General features: G+C 37.1%; 1 protein-coding gene and 1 long non-coding RNA gene across 5 annotated transcripts in view; both read left to right on the top strand.

The window, feature by feature from the left end:
- SGCZ (sarcoglycan zeta) overlaps nt 1-27,313 on the top strand; it is a 764,963-nt gene that overhangs the window by 122,103 nt on the left and 615,547 nt on the right. The window lies entirely within an intron of this gene.
- On the top strand, nt 11,941-17,866 carry LOC137141619 (uncharacterized). The gene is made up of 4 exons (XR_010916678.1): nt 11,941-12,052; nt 12,799-12,923; nt 15,290-15,343; nt 17,748-17,866. It is a non-coding gene; the product is annotated as an uncharacterized lncRNA (long non-coding RNA).

Genomic DNA, 27,313 nt, shown 5'->3' with positions numbered 1-27,313 from the left:
GTGACTGTTCCTCCTGCCTTTATCTATTCTCATTTCAGGGCAGCTCTAGTGCTACTTTATTTTACATTTGCCCCCTTTATGTGGGCTTTTTTGTTACAGCAGCATAAATGTTGTGTCCAAGCATACGGGTTACACTCACCTTTTTGAGCACACTTCCTTTCATGTCTCTTCTGGAACGTCTGCTTTATGGCACCACTAGACTTGTGCAAAATAAATATTGCTGTGCTTTCCTCCCCCAGTATATCGCTCTTAGCATTGCATTCTGAACATACTCTATGAGCCAGATCCTCTCCTCCGCTGTGGTCCAATAATCTTCCTGTCTGTATACATTTCTTTTGTTGCTGAATGGAAAATAAAAATGGCTTGGATGGCAAAACATATTGAAATGTTGCCTGGGTTTTTTATAGCTTTTGTTCAAAAAGGAAGCAAATTATAGTAACCTCAACAGCAATTAAATTTTATTTTAAGACTTATCAATCACAAAGTTTTAATAGATAAAAATAACAAAGGTTGACACTGAAAAGTGAAAAAAATTAGTGGCAGTCACTGGCTGCCTTTTAATATTAGATTGCCTTTAACAGAACTTTAACATTAACTGCACGGAACTTGAGCCCTTTTCTCCCTCCAGCAAGCATGAATGTTCAAGGACAAATTCCTTCTTAACATTATCTGTGAAAAGCAAACATTATCTCTGTTGCTAGGAGACCACTATTTGTTTCGCTAATGAGATCACTTTACCTGTTTTTTGTTGTTTTTTGTAAGATGCACTAGTTATATCTTCACTGTTATATTTATCCTGCAGAGATTTAAAGCATGCATAGGCTTTTAGGTAACATTACAAATCCATGATGTTAAGCTTAAAGAAAACAATTTTTAACAAGAATTTCAGTAAATGTTCAGACTTGGTTGTGGGTTTCTTTTGTTTTTTTTTAAGATCTATGCACAAAGAACATTTCAGTCAGATGTGTCTCTGGAAAAATATCAAAAAAGCTAGATATGAGTCTTTGCGTTGTTACGTTACTTCATGTATGAGCAACCCTACAGATGTGAGGCCTGCATTTTTTTTTCCTTTTATATACTTCTGTATCAAAGATCATAATGTAGGAACGAACTATATGGGAGACTCATGTTTAAGACTCACATCTATCTCTTGGGCATTGGAGAGTGTGCTAAGCTTCTGGAAAAATGAAGAATGCCTTGCCCAGTTAAATATCTTCCACAGAATTAAAGCTCTGCTAATGGACTGAATCTCATCATGTCCTCTTCAGCCAGAAGGGGGGTTGTCATACCATGTTCTACGGAGATTGCATTTGTATGTGTGTAGGATAAGGGCTTAAAAGAATATTTATGATCTGCAGTTCTCTTTTAGGAACATGAAGAAATCCCTGCTTCAACCAGAGTATTGCAAGGGACTTTAAAAAGGAATGCAGTGCTATGTTTTGATATTCTGTTTCCATGTTTAACCCTATTTGTTCAAGACAAGCACTCCATTTTTACTCTATTCTTTTGTTTTAGTAACTTGTTTTGTGGTACTTCAGCAAATGATTTATTATAGCTGCAAGCATATCAATTTTAATGCATCAGTACATCTTATGGGATACTTTTAAAACCACCTGTCACATTCAAGAAGGGATGTCAGTGCTATAAGACTAGCTACCTCTGGTTTTGCATGGTAATTGAAAGATGTGTTCACTGCAAGTATTGCCAGATCAAAGTCATCTAAATACAGCCCCTTTATACTGGATACTGGTGTGAATAACATAGATCTGCATAACAGATGCCAGGGTTTTTGAAGATTTTTTTTCAAAGTATATAACTTACAGTTGCACATCTTTCATCCATTGTTCATAATGGATACAGGAAACAGATGGTTCTTAGTCTATGAAGCTTTCCATGTTCATTACATGAGACATTACTAGCTTGTTTGATCAATCTTGATGACTAATTACATTTCATAATAAAGCTCAAAACTTTGTTTGGAATTATTACCCTGATTATTTCCTTCTGATGGGCTAGAACTGTAGCTTCATTTAAGCTTCAGTGTAGCTTCATTGACCTCACCTAGCTGAGGGCATTTGTGTTGCTACTTATTATATTTTGCTTTGGTTCTTACCCTATTGTAAATTTCATAGAATACTATTTGCATCATGCTGTACACAGAAATTCATCAGATAGTTAGTTGGTTCTGTCGGTAGTTGGCCAAATTGAGAACTGGTCTTACCATGCCACTGAAGTCAGTAGAACACCACCTAGTGTGACCCATTATGTTGATCTTAAAATGGCATAACTTTGGTAATGCAGGTGTGAGGCTCCATAGGACTTGACCCTCGGTCTGATGATCCCTGAGTAACTGCCACATCCACACCATCACCCAACAGCTCTTGCAGAGCACTTGTCAATGGGATGTGAGTCTTGTGGGGCCAAGCACCACGAGATATGCTGTCCACCAATTGGCAGTGCTCCCAGCATCATTGATGGGCCCTGGCATGCTTCTTAAGCTGAGAGGGGATATCTTGAAATAGTTTGCACCTAGGTGTGTCCCTAGCTGTCTAGTTAACATTAAGTATTTTCTTAATTAAGATCTGAATAATGACAATGGATTCAATATGGATGCAGTGTTCCTACTACAACATATTATTGGTAATATTTATTTTTATAGTGTTTGCAAGTGGGATAGGAGCTTCACAGGCATAAAACAAGGCAGGTCTATCCTGAAGAGCTTTTGGTCTTAAAGAACTGCTGAGGGCTATGTGAAAGAGGATGCAGCATACAAATAGAGATACAAGAGGAACCAAATTGTATCTAAGGTCCTCAGAATTTTGTTAACTTACAAAATATCTACTAGAGTAAGCCAATTTTTTTATTTGTGGCAGCATGGTGGCATTTTATTTCTTTGCAATGAACTAAATAAGTTGGATGAGGTACCTAACCAAAGAGATTCTCACCCACCTTGTCTCTCTAATATCCTGGGACCAACATGGCTACAACAGTACATATGAAGATATACAAATAACAGAACATAATAAAAGGGAGTAAAGTCCTTATTTCCTCTTTATAAAAAGTGTTTTCTCTCTTTTGAAGCTGAAAGATTTGTGGTGTGGTGTAGTGTAATATAATGTTTGGGTAGTATCTTTTTCAATAGCCCTGTGACACCTATAGTGGTGTCTGTGTTCTAGGTTTGGAAATCAGATAAAATAGGAGTGTGCAGTCCCAAATTAAAGAACTTTGGCACTATCCACTATGGAAATTGGTTCCTCCAACCACTTTCACACAAATTTGTCCTGGTCACCTATAACCTTTGACTTGCGTGCTCTCAATTAGCGTGATTTTAGTTCTTCTTTTTAAATTACTGAGTTCTTTAAGCCTCCAGGGAAGTTTATGCCTCCACTCAATTAAATTATCTGTGTGAATGACTCAATAAGTGATACAATTTAAAAATTTATTTAATATAAAAGCTAGTGAAGCAAACAGGCATTACAATATAATCATATACTGCATTTATACTCTCATTCTAAGATGAAATGAATAGGTATTGTTCTTTCTTTAATGGTGCATTGATGATGGATGGGCATGCATAATCTAAAATTAGCATACTACCCTTTTTATAATCAATTATAAATTGATGAGCATAAAATTCACCTTTTTACCATAATTAAATATTTTCTACTTGCTCACTGTCTATTTAACAGTAAGTGTTGTCTTAACTAACATTTGCATCAATGCCATACCCATAGCTATCAATATAGACTGATTTTTTCCAAAACCTATTAGACAGAAAATCTAAAACACTCCTAGAAACCAATTAGGACCAAAACATAGTTACAACACAACCTGAGGTTATGCCCTAATTTATTTCTAACTTCCCTCTGAATTATCTTCTCTTCACTCTCATTTGACTAGGCATTACTCAAGTGACTCGTGGATCAGCGCTCCACTCCTGTTCCAGGCTAGGGCAGCAACTCCCGATTTGGCTGGCAGCTCCCATCTCCTGTCCTGCACTCTCACTGTGTGGGACAAATTTAAGTGAGTGGCATTGTTCTATAACAATATCACTCATACAAACTTGACCTGGTCACCCGTCTATCCACTTCCCTTCCCCCATCGTGATGGTGAGGGTGGCCAGAACAAACCTGAGCGCTACTGCAATCCCATGCAACAGGTTGCAATTTCACTCTTTAAATTTTACTGGCCATACCTCCTGAGATTGGGCCCTGTTCAAGTTCACTAAGTGCACATAGGTTAATCTGGGCATGGTCATGTATAGTTGCTAGGCCCAAGATGTTGTGTGTAGTCAGTTAACACTATTATTTGGACCCCATTGTGCCTGTGTGGTTCCTTCATGCTACTTTTGTGTAAAGAGCAAAAGTCACAACAGATGGGAAGAGAAAATAAGAAGCAAAACTGTAGCAGAATCTCCTGATAGGAACTACAGATCCAAGTGTGCAAAAAAGATAATCATGTCTAGAGTTTGCAGTAGCAAACTGAGTCAAAAGACCTACAGCTGACTAGCAATGCAACTTTGGGCAAGTGTGTTGTACTTTAATTCAGCCACTTGTGATTAGTAGTAATCTTACTGAGATCCCAGTTCAGCAATATACTTAAGTACATGCCTTCCTTTAAGCATATGACTAATCCCATTGATTTATAAAATACACATACTTCAGTACTGTCCTGAATCAGGAGCTGGGTGTTGAGTGATTCTGAGTGCCTTTGCCATTTTGCGGTATCTAGGCCCTATGCTACTATCTTTTTCTGCTGCTTCTGTTCTCGTCTCTTGTTCTTTCAGATGTGTTGCTGCGGCTCCATTACCCCAGGAGGTCAACAGTAACCTCAGCAGATATGAACTCATATGTATCCCACCGCCATGAGGATTGACTTCTCTTCCTCAGTACCCATTTATAACCAGGAGGTGTGAATGTCAAAGCATAATTAGATCATTTAAATGCTAACATGCACAGACATGTTCTTTTTTGTTTTTAAAAAACAAAAACTCAAAATTAAAAAAAACATACATCAATCAGTGTGAATATCAGGTAATATTTAATTACTGAAAGACAGGGAAAGAAAATATAAGGTTCCAATGTAACACTAATTCAGTCTATTGTACATACTTTATATTTACCTCTTCTTGACCAAAATATCAGGGTTATTACCGCATCTTCAACCTTAGTGACCTGTACTGCTTTTGATCATTCTCTTCCTCCATGTCTAAATCCTGTATTTCCCTTGCATTTTCATGCTGTCCTGTACTCGTGCTCTTACCTCTCCACCTATTCACTTAGTGTTCCTCTTAGTGAAACCTCCTATTTTCTCCCACACTCTGAGGGCCTTCTCCTTCTGTGCAACTTATCATCCACTCACATAGGTTCAACCACCAGGGTTGTATTGACATTTTGCCGACCCACCTTTCCACTCATGACTTTTATTCAATCCCTTGTTTCAGCTTCTCTGACATTTTTCTCCTAGATGTCCTGCTGGCAGCTTAAACTGAATATGGCCAAAATGAACTTCTAATCTTTTCTACCAAGTATTCCTGTTTCCCAACGTTCTTGGTCATAGGACAATGCTACTTGTTGCTCAGACCCATAGGTTAGATGCATCTCTGATCACTGATCCTTCTCTGCCTCTCACATCCAGGCAGAGTCAAACGCTGACTTGCTTTACAGTACAACATTTTGAATACCAAATCTTTTCTTGGCATTGACATTGGTCATACCTTTGTTCAGGCCTTCTTCATTTCCTGTCTTGACATCTGTCTTTCTGCTCCCTGGAATCGAAAAACACACACAATGCAGCCATTTGATATCATCTTTGTTTATCACGCTGTCCATGTTATCCCTTGTAGGAATCCTTTTACTGGCTCTCTATTTTTCACTGTGGTTCTTCACAATTTCCCCCCCACACACACCTTACTTAACTGCCGTTGTCCCATATATGCCAGTTGTGAAAGCCCACTTGTCTCTTTATCTCACAAATATCTGTGCTTTCTCTCATGCTATCCTTTATCTAAGGAAATCCTTCCCCAAATTAAATCACAAGACCATTTCCTTCTCCCTTTCAAAGCTCACTTTGCTGTGCTGCCATCAGCCAACCAGTAGTGATTAGGTTGCAAAACAGTCAGAATTGATTTTACTGATTTAATGTAAAAGATTTCAGAAGATTTGGAACTATCAAGTGCACAATTGTGAAGCTATATAACCACTTGAACTTATATTCACAACTCTTGTTCTCCCCTTTCCTTCGCTCCTCTTGTTTTGTCATTTGTTGCATCTTGTTTCAAGTTGTGATGCAAATTCTTCACAGCAGAGACTGTTGCTGTGTTCCTGTAGTACAGAATGGGCAAAACTTTGATCTGAATTAGGACCTTTCAATGCCACCACACTACAAAAATGTCACTGGGCCATATTCTGATGTCACTTTGATCAATATAAATCTAAAACAACTCAACTGAAGGTTGATTTTTTTTGTCTTGTTTGTGTTCAAATGTATATCCTTACTATGGCATTAATATAAGTGGCTTTCTTTCAGTGCTGTAGTAATTTGTTTTGGTAAAGAGATTTCAAGAGATTTGGTAAAGAGATTTCATACTCTAGATGATAATTTTTCCATCAGATAGAGAATACAGTATGTGATAAAGGATACTGCTTAAAGAGACAAGGTAGACAAATTTAGGAGTTAACAGCTGTGAAAAATAGCTCTTAAAATGTTTTATTTTCCAAGAAGATGTTTATTTGTATTTATCACAAGAGGAATGTGACATTTTATGAAATAATAGTCTGTGGTTCTGAAGAAAAGAATTAATACTGCATTCAGAATTCCCTCTTACTATCTTTGGTAGGGAGCTGGAAATATTATATTGTTTATAGGCAACTGTTTTCCAATTTTATTCCATGTTAGTGTTTAGATTTCAAGTATTGATGCTTGTGCATTTTGTACAGTATCTCCTGGTGATGCATTTGTCAAAGGTATAGTACTGTATCTGGGTTGAATATCTTAGTCTTCAGTTGATTAAAAAGATCTCACAAAGGGAAGGAATAAAATGGGAGGTGTGTTTTCTTTTCTTCCTGTTTTTGAAAGGCATTGGCACCACAACTATAGTATTTAATAGCATAATTCTTGGAATTATAATGATGCGTGTTATTTCAATGGCTCAGCAAATAATAGAATGCTGATGCTGCTGATTAACACCATCTCATATTAACAACCTCTAATTAACTTTCATTTGAAGCTTTTCAGCTGGATTATATGATCTTTGCATAAATTTCAGCTCAATAAAAATGTGACCTGTGTGGTGGTCTTTCTTGCCCTTTAATTTCTATTAGTAGTAGTAGTAGTAATGTTTGCTGAGATGGGGGTGCTTATTTTGTATAATGTACTGGTGCCATCACTTGCCTATTTTTTTTCCAGATGTGTTTAATAGGAGGTTTGGCATAAAAGTAGCTGGCAGCTTGTATTTTCATTGAGACGGCTTAAGCAATTTGTTAGTATAACCCATAACAGATGTAAAGGATTTGCTAAGTATTAAAACAAGGATTTAGGGTCTGGTAAAAAAAATTTATTCAAGTGTGTCAATGGAACACATAGCTAAACAGCTTAATTAAAACAGTTAAAACCTAGAAACACATCGTTTCTTTAGATTGCAGTTGCGCAACAGCAGGCTCAATAACATGACTGTTTTGAATATGTGAAAATATTTGCACTTGTAATGCATTTGCTTATTAAATATGCCATTCATGTTACTGGGAATTGTGCTTGCTTTTGATAGACTATTCCTTTGCAGATATAAGAAAACGTTACTTTTGGGGTTGTGCTAGGAGGTATTTTGTACAGATTTCTTTTTTGTTGGAACTTTTTTCGGGGGGTTGGGGAGGGATCTGCTCAGTGCTTTATGGGTGTGGATCTAAAGAACCAGAAGAAAATTAATTCAAGAAAAATATAGTTTGTGCATGTGGAATTAACTGTATGAATGAGGCTTGAAAAGATCTGCTAATTCTGAATGTTTGTTTAATCTGCGTAAACAATCCTTCCTGGAAAATATTTTATCTATGGTCTTCTACTATAATATAGTTAACTTGTGTGCCAGTCTATAGTGCTGCAAGTGGTGGGTTACAGAAAGATCACAATTCTGACAAAATTGATGCTTGTTATAAAGTACTGGCACTGCTGAAGTCAGTGGTGAAACTCACTGATGTCAATAGTACCAGGATTTCACCCCAAGTATGCATTGCCCATAGGAGGGTTGATTGCAAATTGATAGATAAAATACTTGGGCCTCTGTGTTTTAAGCCACGTTTTTTGTCCTCCATCACATGGTGGCTCTTGACTCAATATTGTTTTCTGCTTACATGTGCAAAGCTATTGGTGACCTCAATAAAAGAGAAAGCTACAACAGTAGAAAGAGGACACTGGAGTTGAGATCTGCCCTGGGTATCAAAGAGCAGATTTTTGCTTTATGTACCAATACTAATGGCTAATAACCTCTATTCTTCACTGAACTGGCTTAAAGGAAAGTAATGAAACTTCTGACATATCCTATTTCTTCAATCCATAGATCAAACCCATCTATTTCTTAAAAAAATATTGGTAAGAAAGTATGTTTCTTTAATGAAGTGTCTCAGGCAGCATTTGTGGGATAAATGAGTTACTATGCTTAGCACTTGTGAGATACTGTTTTGGGGAGTACTTTGTCACAGAGAACTGTCACATATAGCCAGCCCATGCATTAAATTTGATTTTAACACATTGGGGTATTTAACAAATTGTTATGTATATTGATCCAGAGACACTGAATCTGATTTTCTTTACTCACTCACGTGAGTAATCCCACCTGCTTCAAGATGAGTACTTATCTGACAAAGCAGCTCAGGATTTGTCTTAAAATCTGTAACAAATTAGGAAAAGTGGAAACTGGCAATGATATTGAGGAGAAGATGGATGGAATATTACTGACCAAGCCTGTGTTTTTTGTTCTGAGTAGCCTGTATCACCACAGTCAAGCTGACTGTGTAACTGTTCTGCTGTTTCTACAAATAGGTAGTCCAGTGGTGGCAAGAAAAAATCATTTTAGAAAGTATTTTAAGGAGAGAATGTGAGGGAAGGAAGAGAAGGAGAAAATTGAGGAGATGAAAAATGGAAGACAAAGGAAAACAAGGTGAAAATCAAAATCAAATTCTGCAGAAAGAGAAGCTACACTGAATAATGAAATGAAATAGGAAGTAAGTAGGGGGTGGGGTGGGGAGTAGAGGATTATGAGGATGAGACACCAAATTTAAACCATGATAAATACCTTCAGGATGATCACTTTATAAGTTCTCTTCTATAGGAATCTTCAAGATTGCTGAGGAATTAGTGATGCTCAACTCAGGTGTATCTTAGTACCATTGTCAAAATGAAATAAATGGTACTCTTATGACTTTAAATTTTTCTTTGAGTGAAAATCAAGATCTGTTTTGGCTGCCTAAATTACATTTGTGTATTTTGTAGAAATGATTGATGTAGCATAAAGTTCAAAATGTAAATTGTGGTTTTCACAAAATAAATGCTTCCCTTGACAGCCTAGTTCTGGGTGTTCAGAGAGAAGTATGCATTTGATTAGGAAAGTAATATGGTTTCATAACAGTACATATAGAATAGGCTGTTATTGATTAATACAAAATTCCTGTGTAGTAAAACTGTTTTTCCTTAGACAAATGATCTAAATACAGTATGAAAATGTTTATAGCCTTAGAACAATAGTATTCTTTGGTAAAAATGAATTGCTGAGTGGCAAAAATCACATGAATTATTTAATCAATCATTGGACTAGGAAGATATTAAAAGTATGGAACTAGGTGTCATAAAAGCAATATACATGATACCAGATATCCATGTTAAATATAAATTTGCCACAGCTTATCTTGGAACTCCGCTATGACATCCCCATTCCCTTTAACTTCTAAATATTGCAGTTCTCCAGGTCATGTAATCCTCAGCAAATCCTTTCCCTGAGAGAAGAATCATGACCACGAGTAGTGAGACCTCAAAATTCTCCCACGCAGCTTACATTTAGGGACATTGAGGGGGAAGGTTTCTAACAGCTACTGCAAGGGACTCAACCATAACATTGAAATATTTATTCATAATATCCCTTGACCTTTTCCCACCTATACAATAACCACAAAATCGAACTGTGCAAGGTCTCTCATTATCTGCCAACAGTCCAGAAACTGTTGTCATGGTTGGTACTCTTGATGATGATGGTGATGAGACCAACACAGGTACAATATCACTGCAAGTCAGTTGTACTGATAGCAGTTACATATGGAGTTTTCCCACAGCAATAGCATTTCCACACTTTGTTAAAAAATTAGTTTTACTCTTCCTTGTTCATAGAAAACTTTAGAGGTGTCACCAGACTTCAGATGGTTCAGTTTCCTTTCTGGCCAGAAGAAAATCCTCTGCTTGGAATACAACCTTAACCCACACAGTGAAACAGATCTATTACACACAGAGTGTCACTTTTAACGTTGTAGTTAATCAATGGACACTTGGGATCTATTTGTCACTTGGTTTGGATGGAAAATTGTCTTTTGCATTATGGTAGATGTGTGAAGTTTGTATCCTTTTTTAAAAATAAAATTGTGGGGCATTAATAGTACTTTGAAGATAGAGGGGGAGAGGAAAAGCTAGCAGGTGCCACTTTAAATTGAGGTGCAACAGCATCTTTCCAATAAACAATTGTGCAGATGCTACGTAAACTTCCTGTGTTAGTTAAACATATAAATGACAAAGGCAATATTTTTTTACATTTCCCTGTGTGCACTGTTAACAGCAACATTTGCTGGTATATTTACTGCGTGGAGCCACAAGATTTATGTTTTACTGAATAATATCCATCCCACTGGATAAAAAGTTTTGCTTTCTAATTTAAACTTTATGCAAAGAAAATTCCTTTGGGTTCAGACTGAACGTAAAGTAATATGTTTACAGAATGGTTTGGCAATAGTTTAAATCTATTTTCCCCTTCAGACATCCCTCTCAATGTAGACTTGTGTTCAGCCAAAGGGAAATTAAGTTACACTTGCTCTGCATCCTTTCTGAAATGGACATTAGCTAAAATAAATCAACTCAGTATAGGAAATAGCAATATCATTTGTTCATAGTTCTGTGTTTTAGCAGCTTAAGCTGCAAAAGTTGAACCCAAGTTCAAACATTCCTAAACATTAGGGTCTTCAGATACCAGATTTTTAGTTTCAGTTCATAGCTACTATTGATTATGAACCTCTTTTAGAATTCTTAACTGTCCCATGAAATATAACATGCAGTTCAGGGCCATGACTGAACCAAGTTCCAAGATGTGGGTAAAGACACTTTGCTTAATTTTAAACTGGCTAACATAAGAGGACCAAAAGTTTCACTTGAGCTCAAACAACAGTGGGTTGGTATTCCACTTAGGAAATGCTGAGAGAAACATGGGGCAGAAAGAATAAACCTGATTGGGGTGTGGGACAGCACATAGCCTTTGTTTTTTCATCTCCCTATGGGGGGAAAAAGCCATAAATACTGTGTACAGGCCACCCCACTCTTCACAGCTTAGCTTTTGGGGCAAAGCAAGCTGTAATAGGTCTTTTTTTATAATGTCAATCACCCATAACATTTAAAATATGGCAAAAAGTTTCACTACCTCAAACTAGTTTAGAAACCCTGACACTTTAAAAAAGGGAGATTTGCAAAACCTTAAATGCTATGAGCATCACTTACTCAATTTTATTAAGGACAAGACACTTCCACTATTCTAGAACCTCTGTTAAAGGAACCATTGACTTCACTAGAGCACTGTTTACATCAGTTGAGTGTCTGACCCATGAAAAATAAAACCTGGGTTAGATATCTTTTGAATTCTAGTAATGAAAGAGAATGGGGGGGAGGGAAAGCTAAAATATTGGATTTTTCATTTTTATGAAGTTCCAGAGGATGAAAGCAGAGACAAAGTCAGGAGTGGAGGATACCTGAAGGCAATACCACAGTCTGAGATGTTGCTAAGCAGCTGAATATCTTTGGACAAAGAGACCAGGTTATTGAAAAAAACAAGATATGCCACCCTAAAGTCTCACATGATAGAATTAAAGACAAGATTCAGGCTGGCAGAAAAGTTGAGACAAAATGATATAGCAATTTAACAGAAAAGGACTAAATATATCTTGAGCTAGTAAATGAGTAGTCCTATTTAGAACAGGGTTGGAAGCTCTCTAATGAAAAGAGAAGGTTTGATAAAGTAGATTTTATGTTGTGAGAAAGCTGCCCTAAAGAATCCAAGGCTTCCCCCTAGCCCAGGGAAAACTTTGAGCAACACAAAGTCCTGCGTAACTATCTCTGCCCCACCCAAACCTCATCAACCTTTGTGAGCCTGTGAGAGTCATGTGTGTGATGCAGAATTCAAAGCATTCCAACACTTCTCCACTGCAACTTCTGAAAGTGGACTTAAAGCAACCCTGGACTAGCCCAGAATTTAGAGAGAAGAAAGGTGAAAGCTCTACCGAGTGTAGGACTGAAGCCTAGAGCTCTGTAGAAGGAATGGTATGGGGCCTAACATATTTTATCTGTAAGTATAACTAGGTACTGCATTCAAAAGATGATCAACTAAAATTTGTTAGAGCTATTTTAATGGCAGATAGGAAGAGTGGGATGGAATTTCTCATGATCACAGTTACCAGAGAAGGAGAGGTCCGTAGGATGTCATAATAACCTCCACTAGTTTTGGAAGTTCCTAGTGTCTATTATGTAAAGCTGACTATATGATGGTGGTTTCATTGAATACAGGAAAACACTCAGAATGCCACTATTTGGTTGTAGAACCTACTGTCTGAAGAGATGTAAGTGAGAAGATGTTGAACCTGACTGGGTCTTTATGCCAAGTGGTGAGGACATAGAGAGGTGGAACTAAGGCAAGTTATCTCAAGGTATTCCTGCTAGAAATGTTGCAGAGATAGGAGGAGGAATGACATAAGATGAAAGCTGGAATATGCTCTTATAAAGAAACAAATGTAAGACTGATTTGCCTATGGATGAGAAACAAATGAGATCATTCTTCAGAACAATAAACAAGCTGTGGAGCAGACAGGATGACTTTGAACTTGATGTAAACTTGTAGCTCTCTTATCCCCAAAGCAGTTCACAAACTTAAACTGATATACAGACATTTCATATTTTGCTGGAATCAAAAAAATTTCCAATTAACTTCAATGAGAAAAGGATTTGGTCCTTTCAAAGAGAACTCTGAACTCTCTCTTCCTTCCTCACTCCACATACTTTAAATGATGAGACAAAAGTTTTCGAACTAATATTCTGAAAAAATGCTAGACCCAAAAAAACCCAGCTGAATGCAACCGTATTTATTTGGCTTATTTGAAGTGCCTCTTGACAGTAGAAACAAGGAACCACTTACCACTCATTCATATGCTAATACATTCAAGAAAATCCTACTAAACTTATTTTACACAAAACTGAAATAAAATGCATTTGAAATTGGAAGTTTCTTCCCCCCCCTTCAATAGGAAGTTGGTTACTATAATGCAAACCCAAACCTGGAACAGTGCTTTGCAAAGATTTGTGTATAGCTGTTTTTTCCATAAGAGTTAATATTCCTATTGATTTGGGCTTTTTTAAAAATAATTTCTGTTTGTACGGAGCTTCATAAAATTATTTTATTTAGGCTTTTTGCCATTTTGCTTTGGGTGCAATGAAATGAGATTTTTTTTTTTTTTTCCTTTTACACATGGTGAGGAAAGATTAGAGGTCATGGCCTACTACTCTTTGTCCCATAATAAAGTAGTATTGTTTTGTTGGTGGCCCATAGTTAAGGTTGCCATCAATGCCCACCAAAAATGGCAGGGCTTCAGGTAGAAAGCTGCCTTCTCCCACCTACCAGAGTTTCCCCTGCAGATGATTACATTTTCAAAGTGAAAAACTCCGACTATATGGTTGGTTTGGGGGGGGTGTAAAAGGGAAGCATTTTGGTGGCAGATAATGAAGATGGGAGGAGAAGTGAGAAGAAGGATCACCCTCTTCTCTCCTCCTCCCCGTCAATAAAAAATCTGAAATGGGGAGTGGAAGAAAACAGCATGCAACCTCTGTGACCCTTCTCTATTTACAGATATCATTCTTTCATATACCAGTTGAGTCTCTTCCCCTCTGAACATAGTCCCATAAAACCCTCCCATCCCTGTCTCCATCCTAGTTCAGAATATCTGAAAATCCACCCATATCTCTAACCCATACCTATCTGTTTAAGAACATTCCTCAATCCCCACACACCATATTTCCAACGTAGAGCCCAAATTCTTGAGCCCTGTAGAGCAGAGTGAATTTCACTCTCAAAGAACAGCATCAAATCACAAACTGATTAATAACATAGATTAAAATGCTGTTTGAAATGTAAGTTTCCAGCTAATTCTTATAAATATTAGCATTTTCTAAGTGTAAAGGTTCTGTTGGAGTAAGAGGGTATTCATTACCTACAGTATACTTTTATTTTGTATAAAAGTTTGAGGAACCAATTTGCAAGTCTTGTTAGTTTATAAATATCAAGATGAGAGATTATCTGAATAAACTCCTAAATAGGCCATTTAAAGAGTAGAATATTCCCTACTCTATTTAAGCTTGTTTGACTTGCGAATGTCAGTGTAGTCTATGGGGGAAGCTATTCTTCTGTGACATGTTTTCATAACTAGCTTTCACAGAAACCTTTTGCACACTTTTCCTTCTGTGACTAATATTTAAATTTATTACACATAGGCAAACCAATAAAACACCCAAAACATATTTGCAAAATCCATTTTTAGCATTCATTTGCATTTTAGGAAAAGCTAAACATTTTTCAAGCAAGCTGAATTAATTATGTATATAAAGTCATTCAGAAAAATGAACGGTTTTGAACAACATTCTATATTGTTTTACCATTCGTTATAATTATGATGAGCTATTAGACAAATGTCCTTTATCAGTTCTATGATCAACAGTGACCAATTGACCATAAAATATGCTAGAATTTTGTTTTCCAGCAAGCCTTAAAACACCAATTGAAAGACAATTTTGAATTCAGATTATTTTTGTGAAGAAATTGAAACACAGTATAGAATATAACTAGCCGTTTCAGCTCCAGGTGTAATTTCATCAGACTCTGTTAAATTAAGAAGTATTGGCCAGTGTCCTCACTTGAATGAGGAGGTCTCTTGGAAAACCTCAGGTGTTATAAAGTGGTGCTGGTGATTCGGTGATGTTTTTAACATAATGCCCCCCTCTGTCCATACAGCAATCAAACGGTCACCCTAAGGCTTCCCACTGAACTAGCTCATCTTATTGTCAGGTGAGTGGTGGCATTAAAACATCTTCCATTTTGAAAGTTATCAGACTCAGGCTTTTCTCCCATTAGAAGTACAGCAAGTATCTCATATTGATCAACTCTTTCCAATCAAACTATTTACATGTGACCATTATAATCCCCTGAGGCCTTTCTTACTGTGTGTGTGTACAAGAAAAAATTACACAGCAAGGAAATGAAATGTTACTAAGACAGCATGTAATATTGTAACATAAAGCATGTAATATGTTAAATTTAGTGCTAGTATTTTGAGCTTTAAGACCAGTACGTGGTTCAGAGCATCCAGAATCAGCCCTTTAAGAAAGAGGACTCTGGGAAGGTAGTTTGGAGGTTATCTGACTGCAGGCTGGGAGCAGGGATTGCTGAGGAAAGGGATCAGCTTTAGCCTGTAAGATGTCTGTAACTCAGTACGTGAGGATCAGGGAGAATTTTTTGGGATGACCCAGGGAAGAAGCACAAGAAATAAACTGCAAGAGGGACTGTGACCACAAACCGGGAAAGGCCTGGGTAAGCAGCCTAAGATGGGCTATCTGAAAGAAGCCTGAGAAAGGGCTGGGAAGAAGGTCTAGAGGCTGTCAAGCAAAGTCATCCTAGGAAATGATCCTGGGCATAGGAAAGAGAGGGTCAGAACATAAATTAAAAGATGAAAAATGCGAAGACAGACCTCTCTGGCTTTAAATCACAATAGGTAGCCATAAAACTTGAAAAGTAAAGCATCTTTCTAAATTGTGTTTGCAAGCATGAAATAGAATGTTTTCATTGCTGATGCTGTGTACTCATCAAATTCCAACCTCCATCTGTGGTGTACTTACACTGCAAAGACCCCATTAACTGCCTGTTTGTTTACTTTTAATCTCTATTTGGAGCTAAGTGAAAATCAAAGCTTTGACATGATCCATATATAACATGGACTGTAAAGTCCACAAATGCAGTTCTAAATAGTAGCAGATATAGAAAACCTAGATAAATGGAAGGATGTTCAGGAGGTTGAGGTGAATGGGGCTGCTGGCAAGAAAAGTTTTAAATGTTGCCCCTACTCCCTCCCCCAGAAAACAGAGGTGGCAGAAACTAAATGAAAGCCAGAAACACACATGGTCTTTTGTGTGAAGGGATTTATTAGTATTAACCAGATATTCATTTCTTTTTGAGGAGAAAACTCAAGATGTATGGATTGATTCTATCTTGCATCAGATATCTGCTCAGTGTAGAAGGTGGGGAATCTGATTGTGGCTCACTGATCCATAGATCTGACTCTAGATGAGTGGCTCTACATTGTACCATTGATATGGGGTTCTTAATGGAGGACTGGAGCAGAACATGTTCTGCCCACACCCTGTCCTTGCCTATGACATTTCTTCCACGACTTGATCTCTGTTAGGGATGGGTGCAGAGGCTCAGAGCTTGTTGTGGTATAAGTAAATCCAGCAGAGTTCCTTATGCATAGCGAAATAATCTATTGGGAGTAAAACAGATGTACTACATCAGAATCTGGCCCATATTTATCAGGAAATGAATATGATTGGGACAAGGTTGACCTTTATGGATAAATGTCTTGTTTGCTGAAATATTGTCATTGCATTTTCAATATTGTAATTAGAAATACCTGGATCTATTCTTACTATTGTCATGAATTTCAAAATGTAACAATAACTTCTTTTCTGAAACTTAATGCTCTGAATAAAAGAACCTCTCAGTTTTAGGGAGGGAGGAGGAAAAATCCACAATCCCTACAGGGACAAACTAAATTTTCACAGAATTCAGTGAAGCCAGTTAAATTACATCCCTTTTCATACATGATCTCCCTTACTGCAAAACACTACAGTATTCTATAATGTTCCAAAACACAGCCTGTCTTACAATAATCTTGCACCATTTTGAACGATGACTGTAGTGGTTTTTTTATGAAGTTTGGTTGGTTAACATTGTTCCAGATTCTGGTGTTGCTGACCTCTTAAAAAGGTGAACAGAAATTTGATTTATATCATGGCTATTTTCATCCAATCATGAAGCAGAATTTTTCTCTTGAAGGCAACATTGTAAACTATAAAGGTCTTTAAAAATGTAATGCCCCTTTCAATAGCGACTTCATATTCTGCTCTTTTGCCTGGTATGCTATTTCTTGTTCTCTGGGGGGGAAAACAATTGTTTTCCATATATATTGAGCTTATTCTTTAACACAGTAAAGCAATAGCAAAATCTCATTCCTATAATGCCAGTCAAAATTTATCAGGATGTTGGTGCTCCACTTCAAATTATATTAATGCAGAAGCATATAAAATATCTCTGATGTACTTTACATACTCACAAATTCAGTTCAGTTCATGGATTTATATGCACTTTGGCAAAGATCAGATTATTAGTTTAATATCTAAAATATCTTCTTTTGCAGGACAATACCCTGATCTTGCAAGGAGAAAGTCTCAATTTTTATTTAATCTCAAACTACTATGACTTTTACTTTTTCTAAAAAGAATTCTACCTCATTTAAACCCTTCTTACTAACTCCTCTTTAAATGCTAACATCAGCAGTTCAAAAGCTAATTTTCTTTGTCAGTTAATAAAAAGACGTATGGAAATCCTGCGTAGTAATCTGATAGTTAGCAAATATGGAAACCAGCTGCTTCATGCATAGGATATTTGCTGCACAGCTTTACCATCAGGGAAAACATGCTTCTAAAGTCTCTGCATTAACATAACATGATCTGATGTAAAGTACATGCCAATGAGTTGTAGCTGAGGGAAGTTTATCATATCTCTTATGGGTCTGGCCCTAAAATGATGGGAGTATTTTAGCTCACCTGGTAGAACTCCTGTTCCTGCCTATGGTTCATGAATAGGCTGATTTTGATAGGAAAATCACACATTTTGAATCAAGCAATGGGATAGGGAACTATGCTGATTAACTGTCAAGTCTTATTTGTGTGTTTGGCCACCAGCTGGTGAACACAGCATGTCATGGGAACACTATAAATGTCAGTCATGTTGGAGCATGCCCACTCAGCAGCAACTCTGCACCTCAAACATTACCTGAGTGAAGCATCCACAATTACTTTTTCATTTGCAATAGGGAACTTGACAGGAACCTTATTGTAAATCTCTATACAATAGTCTGGCATGTATCTAGGAAAATGTCACCTGTATGTTCCCTAAACATAGTACTAGCATGCCATTGCCAAGAATAGTCCCCAGACTATCTACTTCCACTTATTGCACTCACGAGGTAAGGGTGACTTAGCTCAATGAAATAGAAGAAAAATCATGTCAGAGATTGGGGGCCCAATTTTTTCTGTTTTGAGTTTCCTTTTGGACCTTCTTGTCAGTCTCACACCAAATACTTGAATGTCTCCCTACCTACCTAGAATTTTTCATTACAAAACATTTATGCTCTTCAGTGGAACCCCAATTGCAAAAAAGTTGCAGTAATTTAGTTTTGACATTGAAATGCAGAAATTAATGAGTTTCTTACTTGAGTGACACTTAACGGTCATACTATAATCCAGGGACACGTCTTAATTGACATCAAATTATAGATCCCAGAGATGCATGATAAGCAACTACTTCTTGTCTGTAGAGTTCCACAGGACTCCGTATCATCACCTACCATGTTCAACATACAATCCTAGAAATGTAGGGCTGGAAAGGACCTCAAGAGATTATCTAGTCCAGCCTTCTGTGCTGAGCAAGACTGAGTATATCTAGACATCTGTGTAAGAAAATTAGGGGAATTTTGAGATGCTGCAGTTTATAATGGCACCCATACAAGGACTTCTTCCTCTGCATCTGTTTCTCCTCCATGCATATCCATGATCTCTCAGATGTCTAAATGTTGTTTAAGTCAATTGAGAGAGAGATGGGAAGCTGGTTTAATACTAACTGTGGAAAGATTGGTAAGAATAACCTATAAGAATCTTGGAAGAAGCAGATTTCATTTGTGAAATAAGTCTAATAGGATACATCCACTTGAAAGAGCACAAGTAATCTGTGACCTAACTATGTAGTAGTTAAACTATAAGACTGTGAATTACTAGATATTAGTTCTGCTGCAATTTTAACATAGTCTCTCCATTGGGCCATTTAACTATTCACTGTATCTCTCCCCTACCCTTCTTATCACAGCTACAAAATGAAATATCACTTTCTGAATTATTTAGCACATTTCACTGAGGTCCTACTATGTGGATGAAAAATGTTTATTTTGCTACATATGGATTCCGTGCTAATCAGAAGAAAATCCATTGAAAATTCTGCATATGTCTCAATCAAGTCAGCTTATCACAGAATGAAATAAGTGATCAAATTGCTGGCATGGAGCCTATCTATCTAGACTTTAGTGTATTGTACAGATTCTGTTCTCTTTCTACCCAGGGATATTCAAAATGAGAGGTAAATTCTGTCAAGACAGGGCAGGTTAGGAAACCAGTTAGGAGTTTATGAAATGAATCTTAATCCAGTTCTTCACAAAAAGTAGGAAGTTTTTGGTCACCAATTCCCCACAGAGGTAAACATTCCATGCATCAATGGAGTTGTGGATTTATTCTAGTATCCATTTCAGGGTGATATTTAGAGTCAGCAGCATTTTCCTGTGTTGCTTGAGGATGCTTTTAGTCATGTTGCTGTGGAATACAGCAGCTGCAGTATAAACACTTGATGTGATCCAGAGCTGAAATCACACCTACAGACACCTCATGCAGAATGGACTTCCACCAACCAAAATTAATCAGATCCAAATGTAAACGGGCAGATACGAGTGGAATAAATGAGAGCTGCCAGTGTCTGTGAACTGGCATGTAACAATCTTGATGGCTGATCACCCTTCCTATCGGTGCACAGTTTTGATAAACATGATTCCTATTTTACAGGTAGAGGTCCTTGTCTCTGAATCAGGGTGTCTAAGCAAAACATCTAGCCTGGGTCTTGGCTTATCTTTCTTACTTTTTACTTTCTAATAGAAATGGCTGAATAGATTGCTCATAGAATGCCCTGGTGCCTCCTAAAATCATCAGAGGGGGAGTGTAAATGAATCATCATCATTTATAGGACCAAAAGAAAAACTGTTCTGATAGCATGGGCATTATCAGCAGGAAACTGCTAGAGTAATTATAATGGACTAGCCATAGAGGAAACTCTGTATGAATGTAACTGAATTCTTTAACCGGGGGATAGAAAGTATCTTTATTGTAGTGAAGTGTATGGGTCATTGTATTTTTGTGCTAGCTTCCTGAAAATAAATAAATCATTTTGTAAGGTTCACAAGGTTTATGACTTCCTAGATGGGTTGGTGAAAGAATACGCTCTTCCATAAACTCAGTACACTGGAAACTGGCTAACACCTTAGAAAATAAAGAACTCTGTCATGATCCATCATTTATCACTGCTTTTGTCTCTTCTAGTTAAAGATTTGAACTTAGCCAAATATTCACAGTCCCACCTTTTTGATAAGAAAAAGACTTGTGTTTCTTTTGTTACCCAGCAATGACTTCTCCATAGTGTGGATAATCAAGTCATTCTGGGAAACATATATAGAGGACTGTTCATATAACTATGGTAGCAATGTTCCTGTGGAAATCTCCTTAAATATATCATTTTACTTCATACATGCACAATTCAACTATATAGTCAGCAAAATTATCTATGATGCAGGAGGAACCTTGCCCTATGTCTGGACCGGGTCCCAATCAGTGTAAATTAGCATAATTCCATTATCTTATTAAGCAAAGAAAGGTGCAACACCTTAACTTTCTGAAAGCCTACATGTTTCTTTTTTGTATACAAGCAGCTGATTTTCACTAGTGCAGCAAGTGGCCCACAGTTTCCAGATCTCAAGTATGGAAAGGGAATCCTGGAGACATTCTCAAAGTCAAACTGGGCTGTGCTGCATTGCCTCTTTCTTTGCTTAATTAGTATTATGAAGTACAAATTCTTTATGGAGTTTAGCAATGCTATCAAAGGGAATTACAGTACCACACTTATCCATAATTGTGGTATAAAGCTGTCTTAATAAAATAGAGCTAAATATATGGGTAATGACCCTAATGTGATTTATATTTTAACAAATATTCATGAAGTTATGAAGGTTAATGGCCTGCTCACACTTGAAGCTGAAGTTCTTTATTCACAGATAGGAAATAAGTAAAATAAAAGCTATGGGGCCCATAGGGGAAGAGTCATCCCTCAAGACCTAATGTGTAGGATAAGGAACATAAAAAGGGGTGGGGGGAAAGAAGAATGTTCTAATAAAAAACTTAGGTTATCAAATATTTAATAGATAATACATCCATAAAATTAAACGGACTATGTAACGTTAATATAAAACCTGTAATTGTGGTGAAATGATCAAAACAGATTGAAATAAGAACCTACTAACTCATTGCATGCATATATATATATGCAACAGCAAAAATATGGTGACGGAATATTGGTGCATTCAGAGACAGGGATCCTCAATGTATTCAGAAGCTTTAGATAAGAATCTAAATATTTTGATCTGCAGACAATGATCACAATTTCTTCAGTTTAGAAGATATATTTTTAATATAGCTTGAGATTTTTTCATTTAGTAAAAGGATTTAAACTTGGACTGGATGTCTTGGGGTGAGTGATGAAATAAGGCATGAGCTCAAGGGCATGCCATGTGACCATGGGAAAGAGTCATTTCTTCTAACACTAAACACTGGCTTTATTAAAATGATGCGCTTGGTGTCATTTTTAAACCTAGTCTGTGTCTGCTTCAATTTTGAGTTTGAGAAGAACGTTACCCAGTCCCATCTTGCCTCGCTTCTTTTTACCTATTTTAAAGAAACAGTATACAAATTTAGTGCAAGGCTGAAGTAATTGTAATTTACCACCCGCTGGTGGCCTTGTTTTGTGGTCTACTTGAAAGGAGCATGCAGTACACAGATGAGCTCCCCATGAAAAAGAAATTGATTGACTCTCACTGGCACATTGGATATATTAGCCAGGGTCTGAGTTGGCAAGGAGATTCTTGTCTCACCCCTACAGGTGTCCTCTCTGGGTTTAGTTATTCTAGGTTTTTCTAACTATAACTTTCTCACTACTACTACGAGTATTAACATCAGGAACAGGTAAGTGCACACGATGCAAATAGCTGGTGTCATTTTTTAACTATTGTATTGCCTTGACCTGCACTTGTATAATGTAGTACAAATGGTGATCTGTACCATTTTTTTGCCCCGAGAAGCTGGTTTCGGGAGTTGTATGACATGTTGACTGAGTTGTCCGATGCATCTTGTGTGTGAAAGAGGGAGTAACGCAATATAATGGACATAATTTTCATGCTTGTTTTATTGTACTATTTGAAAGACTTCTTCCATTTTTTCTGTAGTTCTCACTTTCAAATTCTTTTCATTTCAGCCTTTATAGCTTTATTTTCTTTGTGTCTAAGTTATGTGACATTTTTTGGCAGCAGTGAAGGCCAAATGAGAAGTTATTGAAATAACAGTGTGAGCTCTGTAATGAAAGGCTGTGATAGATTCATGATAGATTGATTAGTACAGTAGTAATCAGTTAAAATGGACATTCAGGGAATAGTGTGGGGCGAACTGGAGCTAATAAACTTAAGCACTGTATTGCTTGGTGGTTTTTAGGATCCAGGGAATACTTTTAAATTCCTGTTGCTAATGGAGGAAAAAAATTACACCGGTTTTACTTTATGGCTGCTAAGTGACAGCCCACATGAGGGGTGATACCAATGTGGAACAGTAGGAATCCTGAGGACTTCTGGCATACTATGATAACATGCCTCTCTGTGCTGTTAGACTATGTGCCAGCGTGAGCTCTGCCATCTTGTTGGAAGAGTCAACATGTGCTTTTTTTGCTGACCTGGCTAAGGAACACTGGCTAGTACCAGGACTATGAACTAACTTGTCATACCCTATCAAGTGAGTACAATGCTGGTGCTCTTGGACACTGAACACCCAGTTCATCACTGTCCTGCCCTTTGTGTAGTCACTTACACTAATGTAAAATGCTACCATTCTGATTTGGTAGTGTTTCACATCCGGTTTGTGCTCACTTTGTATTGGTGTAAACGACTGCATAGGCAGTGGGGTAATAATGAATTGGGCCCATCCTTGTGCCTCTGGAGAAAAGGCCTTGGATTATGGTTGCGCTATGCACTAGATGCAAGGCAGGTAGAATGAGGAGGCTTTTTGGACCCTTTTCCTCCTCATTTGCACCCATGCAGAATCAACTGAGAACTGTCCCACAACCCCCAGCTTCCCACAATGTCATTAGCTAACAGTTAAGGTTCCTAAGTGTTGATCCAAAGAACATGCACCACTAGACGCACAACAAAAATATTCCATAAAAATGAGACAGCCAGCATAAACAGTTTAATTTCATGGCACCAGTTGTATAGAGAAGAAGCACTATCCTTGAAACAAACTATAGTTTTATTTTTTTAAACAATTGGCTTCTTGGCTCCTGGAGTTGAGTAAAAGGGGGGGCAGGAGGGGAGGGGAACCAACAGTCTTAGTATCCTGTTAACTTCTGAAGTTAAGAACAATACAATATGAGAATGCAAGGAGTTTTGTGGTGCACAGAGGGAAATAGTCTTAAGACGAACTGAAGAAACTGCAAGACTATAAAATAGCTCTATAGATGTCCACAGTTTAAGATTAGGTTAATATTTTAATCCTCAGAAGTTTCTTTTTTACTTTTACTCTTTAATGAAAAAACCTTCATCAGTTACAACTAAAGAGTGTAGTTGTACCTGAAGTGTATTTGTGCATATTTTTTCCTTTAGTACATGGTGACACCAGCACTCAAATGTAAATATTTACCATTGACACCTCTTCTCCTCTCCCTTCCCACTTCATTCTTTAAAAAAAATAAGAGCCCTTTTAATGAAGTGCATCCCATCCTATCATGTTCCTCCTCTAATATGAGCCCTGTATCAGAACATAGTCAATGTTCAATGTACATATATTACTCCTAATGCCTCAAAGGTCATCCTTAAGAACTTGCTATTTGTGTTTAGGCCTTGTCTACACTTGGAATTCAGCAGTTGGTTGCCAGTGTTGATGCCTAGCCCCTTGAGTGGGTCATCCACAGTGGGGATCAAAGCTGTGACTACTGGATCTTCAAGTGTGAGACTACTGCCTGAACTAATGCTATAGCAGGCTCATGAACCTCTGTGGTCAAGTCACCACTAGAGGTGGACAAAGTTTCACACTGAATAAGTGTGGATTACACTAGCTGCTAGTGTAACTGTAGTAGTGCAATCCCCAAGTGTAGATAAGGTTAACCTTGATTTGCATTACCAATTGGTGCAAATCATAAGCTTTCCTTGTTTTGGGGCTTGCCCTGGGTTGCTGACCACCAGCTGTTGAAGGCCTAATTTTAAGTATAAGCAAAGCCTGATATAACCAAATCTAGTTTTACATTTGTAGTGTTATAAGAATTCTATGTGGCATTGAGGAGTTGTGGTATTACTGTAAATATTGAGGTAACTTTACCTGTCAACATGTCAAAACTTGTTATAATGGTGACCACAGTATGTGCAGAGAAAAAGGAACTTACTGTTGAAACCAAAAATTGTCTCAGATAAAAGGTGTGCCAATCCACCAAATGGCTTGTCACATATTACAAGACACTATCCTTTTCAACAGAAAGATATTGGCAAATAAAAATATCATTCCTGTTTAAATAATTCAATAAGATAATGTCTGAAATATAAAACTGAAGGTACAACTTAAAAGATAGCTATTTTAAAATAACCGAATTTATATTAAGAACCTTAAAGAGTAGAATGATACATTTCAGTTGATACAATAATAGTCGTGTGTCTCCAACTGTAGAATGATTTTGACAGGAAGCAGTGCAATAGACTGTATATTGTTTTGTAGTGGGATTCTGTGAATTCTTTGCAAACTATAGAGATTCTGATTAGAAGAGCAGTGCTTAGATTTTATGATCTCCATTTCCTAGTTCAAATTATGCAAAGTACTAAATATATATCTTATTTGAAACTACTTAAGAAGGACACAGAAGAACATGATTTTTTTAGTAAGGACAAACCATTTGTTAAAGGGCTGCAGACAACCTCAGTGGAGGCTAAACATTTTGTTAGACTAATGAATACTTCAAGGCTCTATTCAACAGAAGTCTTTTCCTTCACATTTACCAGAGAGCCCACTCTTGATCAAGAAGACATACGTGTCTCTTACCTTGAGTCTGGAATTCAGTTTCCACAGTTTTGCTACATCCCTTCATCTTATAGGGATTGCAAATAAGTCCTCTGTAATCATACAGAAGACCATCTTATCTGAAAGATGACATTGGATGGATAACACAGTAGGTTGCGGAATATTCTCCCAAAAGATTGGAGGGACCTCCCATGTCTGGGACATTTAAAACTAGCTTGGACAAACGACTTGAATATCTGTTACAACAACCCTGCGTTGGTAGGGAATATTTGATGTACTATGCCAAGTTCTCAGCTGTTGGAAATAAACATAGCTCCACTTAGGTGAGAATTTAGCCTAAAAGTATCCCTGTTTTAAATCAGTGTAGTGCCATTCACTTATCTCTGAAATGTTGGCTTCTGAGATAGGGTTACTCTGTGTGTGTCACCCAAGAGTCTACTGAGAAATTCCAAGGCTTCTTGATAATGAGTCAGATGCTGATGAGCCGTCAGGAATCTTACAAAAGTTTTACTGAGATAAAGGAAAAAGCTTGACTAGGTGGTGCCGTCTTGGATGTTTTGAATAGATATTTTCTTTTTCAAGTCTAGGGGAAAACTTTTTTCTACCAAAAAAAAAAAAAAAAAAAAATTGCCTTACTACTTAGTGAGTGAACAGCGTCTTCCACAGGGCTCCTAAATATGGCAGCTAGCTAGCATTTTTGGTAGATGTTTTCATGTAATTAACATCATTAGAGATCAACTTACGAAATTTACTTTTACATTTTTGATGAACTAGGACAAGGCCCTAGAACAGCATAGGAAAACTTTAATTATACATTCATGATTTAATTTAAATATTTCAGGAGTTGGTTGTACAAATCATCATTTGGCAGGTTGAAAGTATGCGACCAATATGGCAGTAACTCAGGGTATATTAACACTACCACTGTCTCCTGTGTATGAGGCAGAAAGATGATTGACATTATGTAGATGTTGTCTTTGCATTTTTTAAGTATCGCAAACAATGTTTGTGTTTCTATAATATATACACATATATTAGTTTTGTATATGTAAAACATCGTGTTCACTTACGTGGCAGTACACACAACTTTCCAACAAGTGTCAAAAAATAGCAAAACAACTATGCACTTAAATAAAAACCACATACAGCTGCAAATTATAAATTAAGGGTATTGTCATGTACTTAAACACAAAATTATAATTGTTAACCTTTCTAAACTCTAATTGCATTTACTTAGATATTTGCGTTTAGAGGTCTGCAGGTCCTTCATGCTGAACCTGGTGCCCTTCATACACTGGAATCGAGTTCCATGGATGATGAGAAAATATTTGTCCCTTTTAAGATGCTTTATATATGGTAGCAAAGATAGGCAAGGTCCATTCTAGTATTCTATTTGAGATTGTGAATTCTGTCATAGACTTCATGTCTTGTTTTGTAGATCTATTATTGTTTTCTGACGTCTTGGTGCTCTAACTGCATCTACTGGTAGCAGCTGATCGTACATTTTACTTTCTCCTAACATCCTCCTCTTATCAATTTCATTTTCTTCCTTGAATTAATTGCATTAGAACTTCCAGCCATTTTGACTTCATTCCACTTCCTCAACACTTACTTTGCTTCCCATTTAAACTATAAATTGGTACTCTACACACATTATTTTCTAGTTTGTTAAAATGAAAATCATACATCATGCATGTCCCTTTAGTCCACTCCTTTCAAGACGTTTCTTATCATTCAGCTATCTCCCTTTATGGCAAATTACTTCTCACAATTTTAGCAAGTTGGGATG

Source organism: Emydura macquarii, unplaced genomic scaffold, assembly GCF_026122565.2.
Source record: "Emydura macquarii macquarii isolate MOO-44397 ecotype Brisbane River unplaced genomic scaffold, CSIRO-AGI_Emac_v2 contig_3108, whole genome shotgun sequence".
Classification (NCBI taxonomy): domain Eukaryota; kingdom Metazoa; phylum Chordata; order Testudines; family Chelidae; genus Emydura; species Emydura macquarii.
This window is presented reverse-complemented; position numbering and strand designations above follow the sequence as displayed.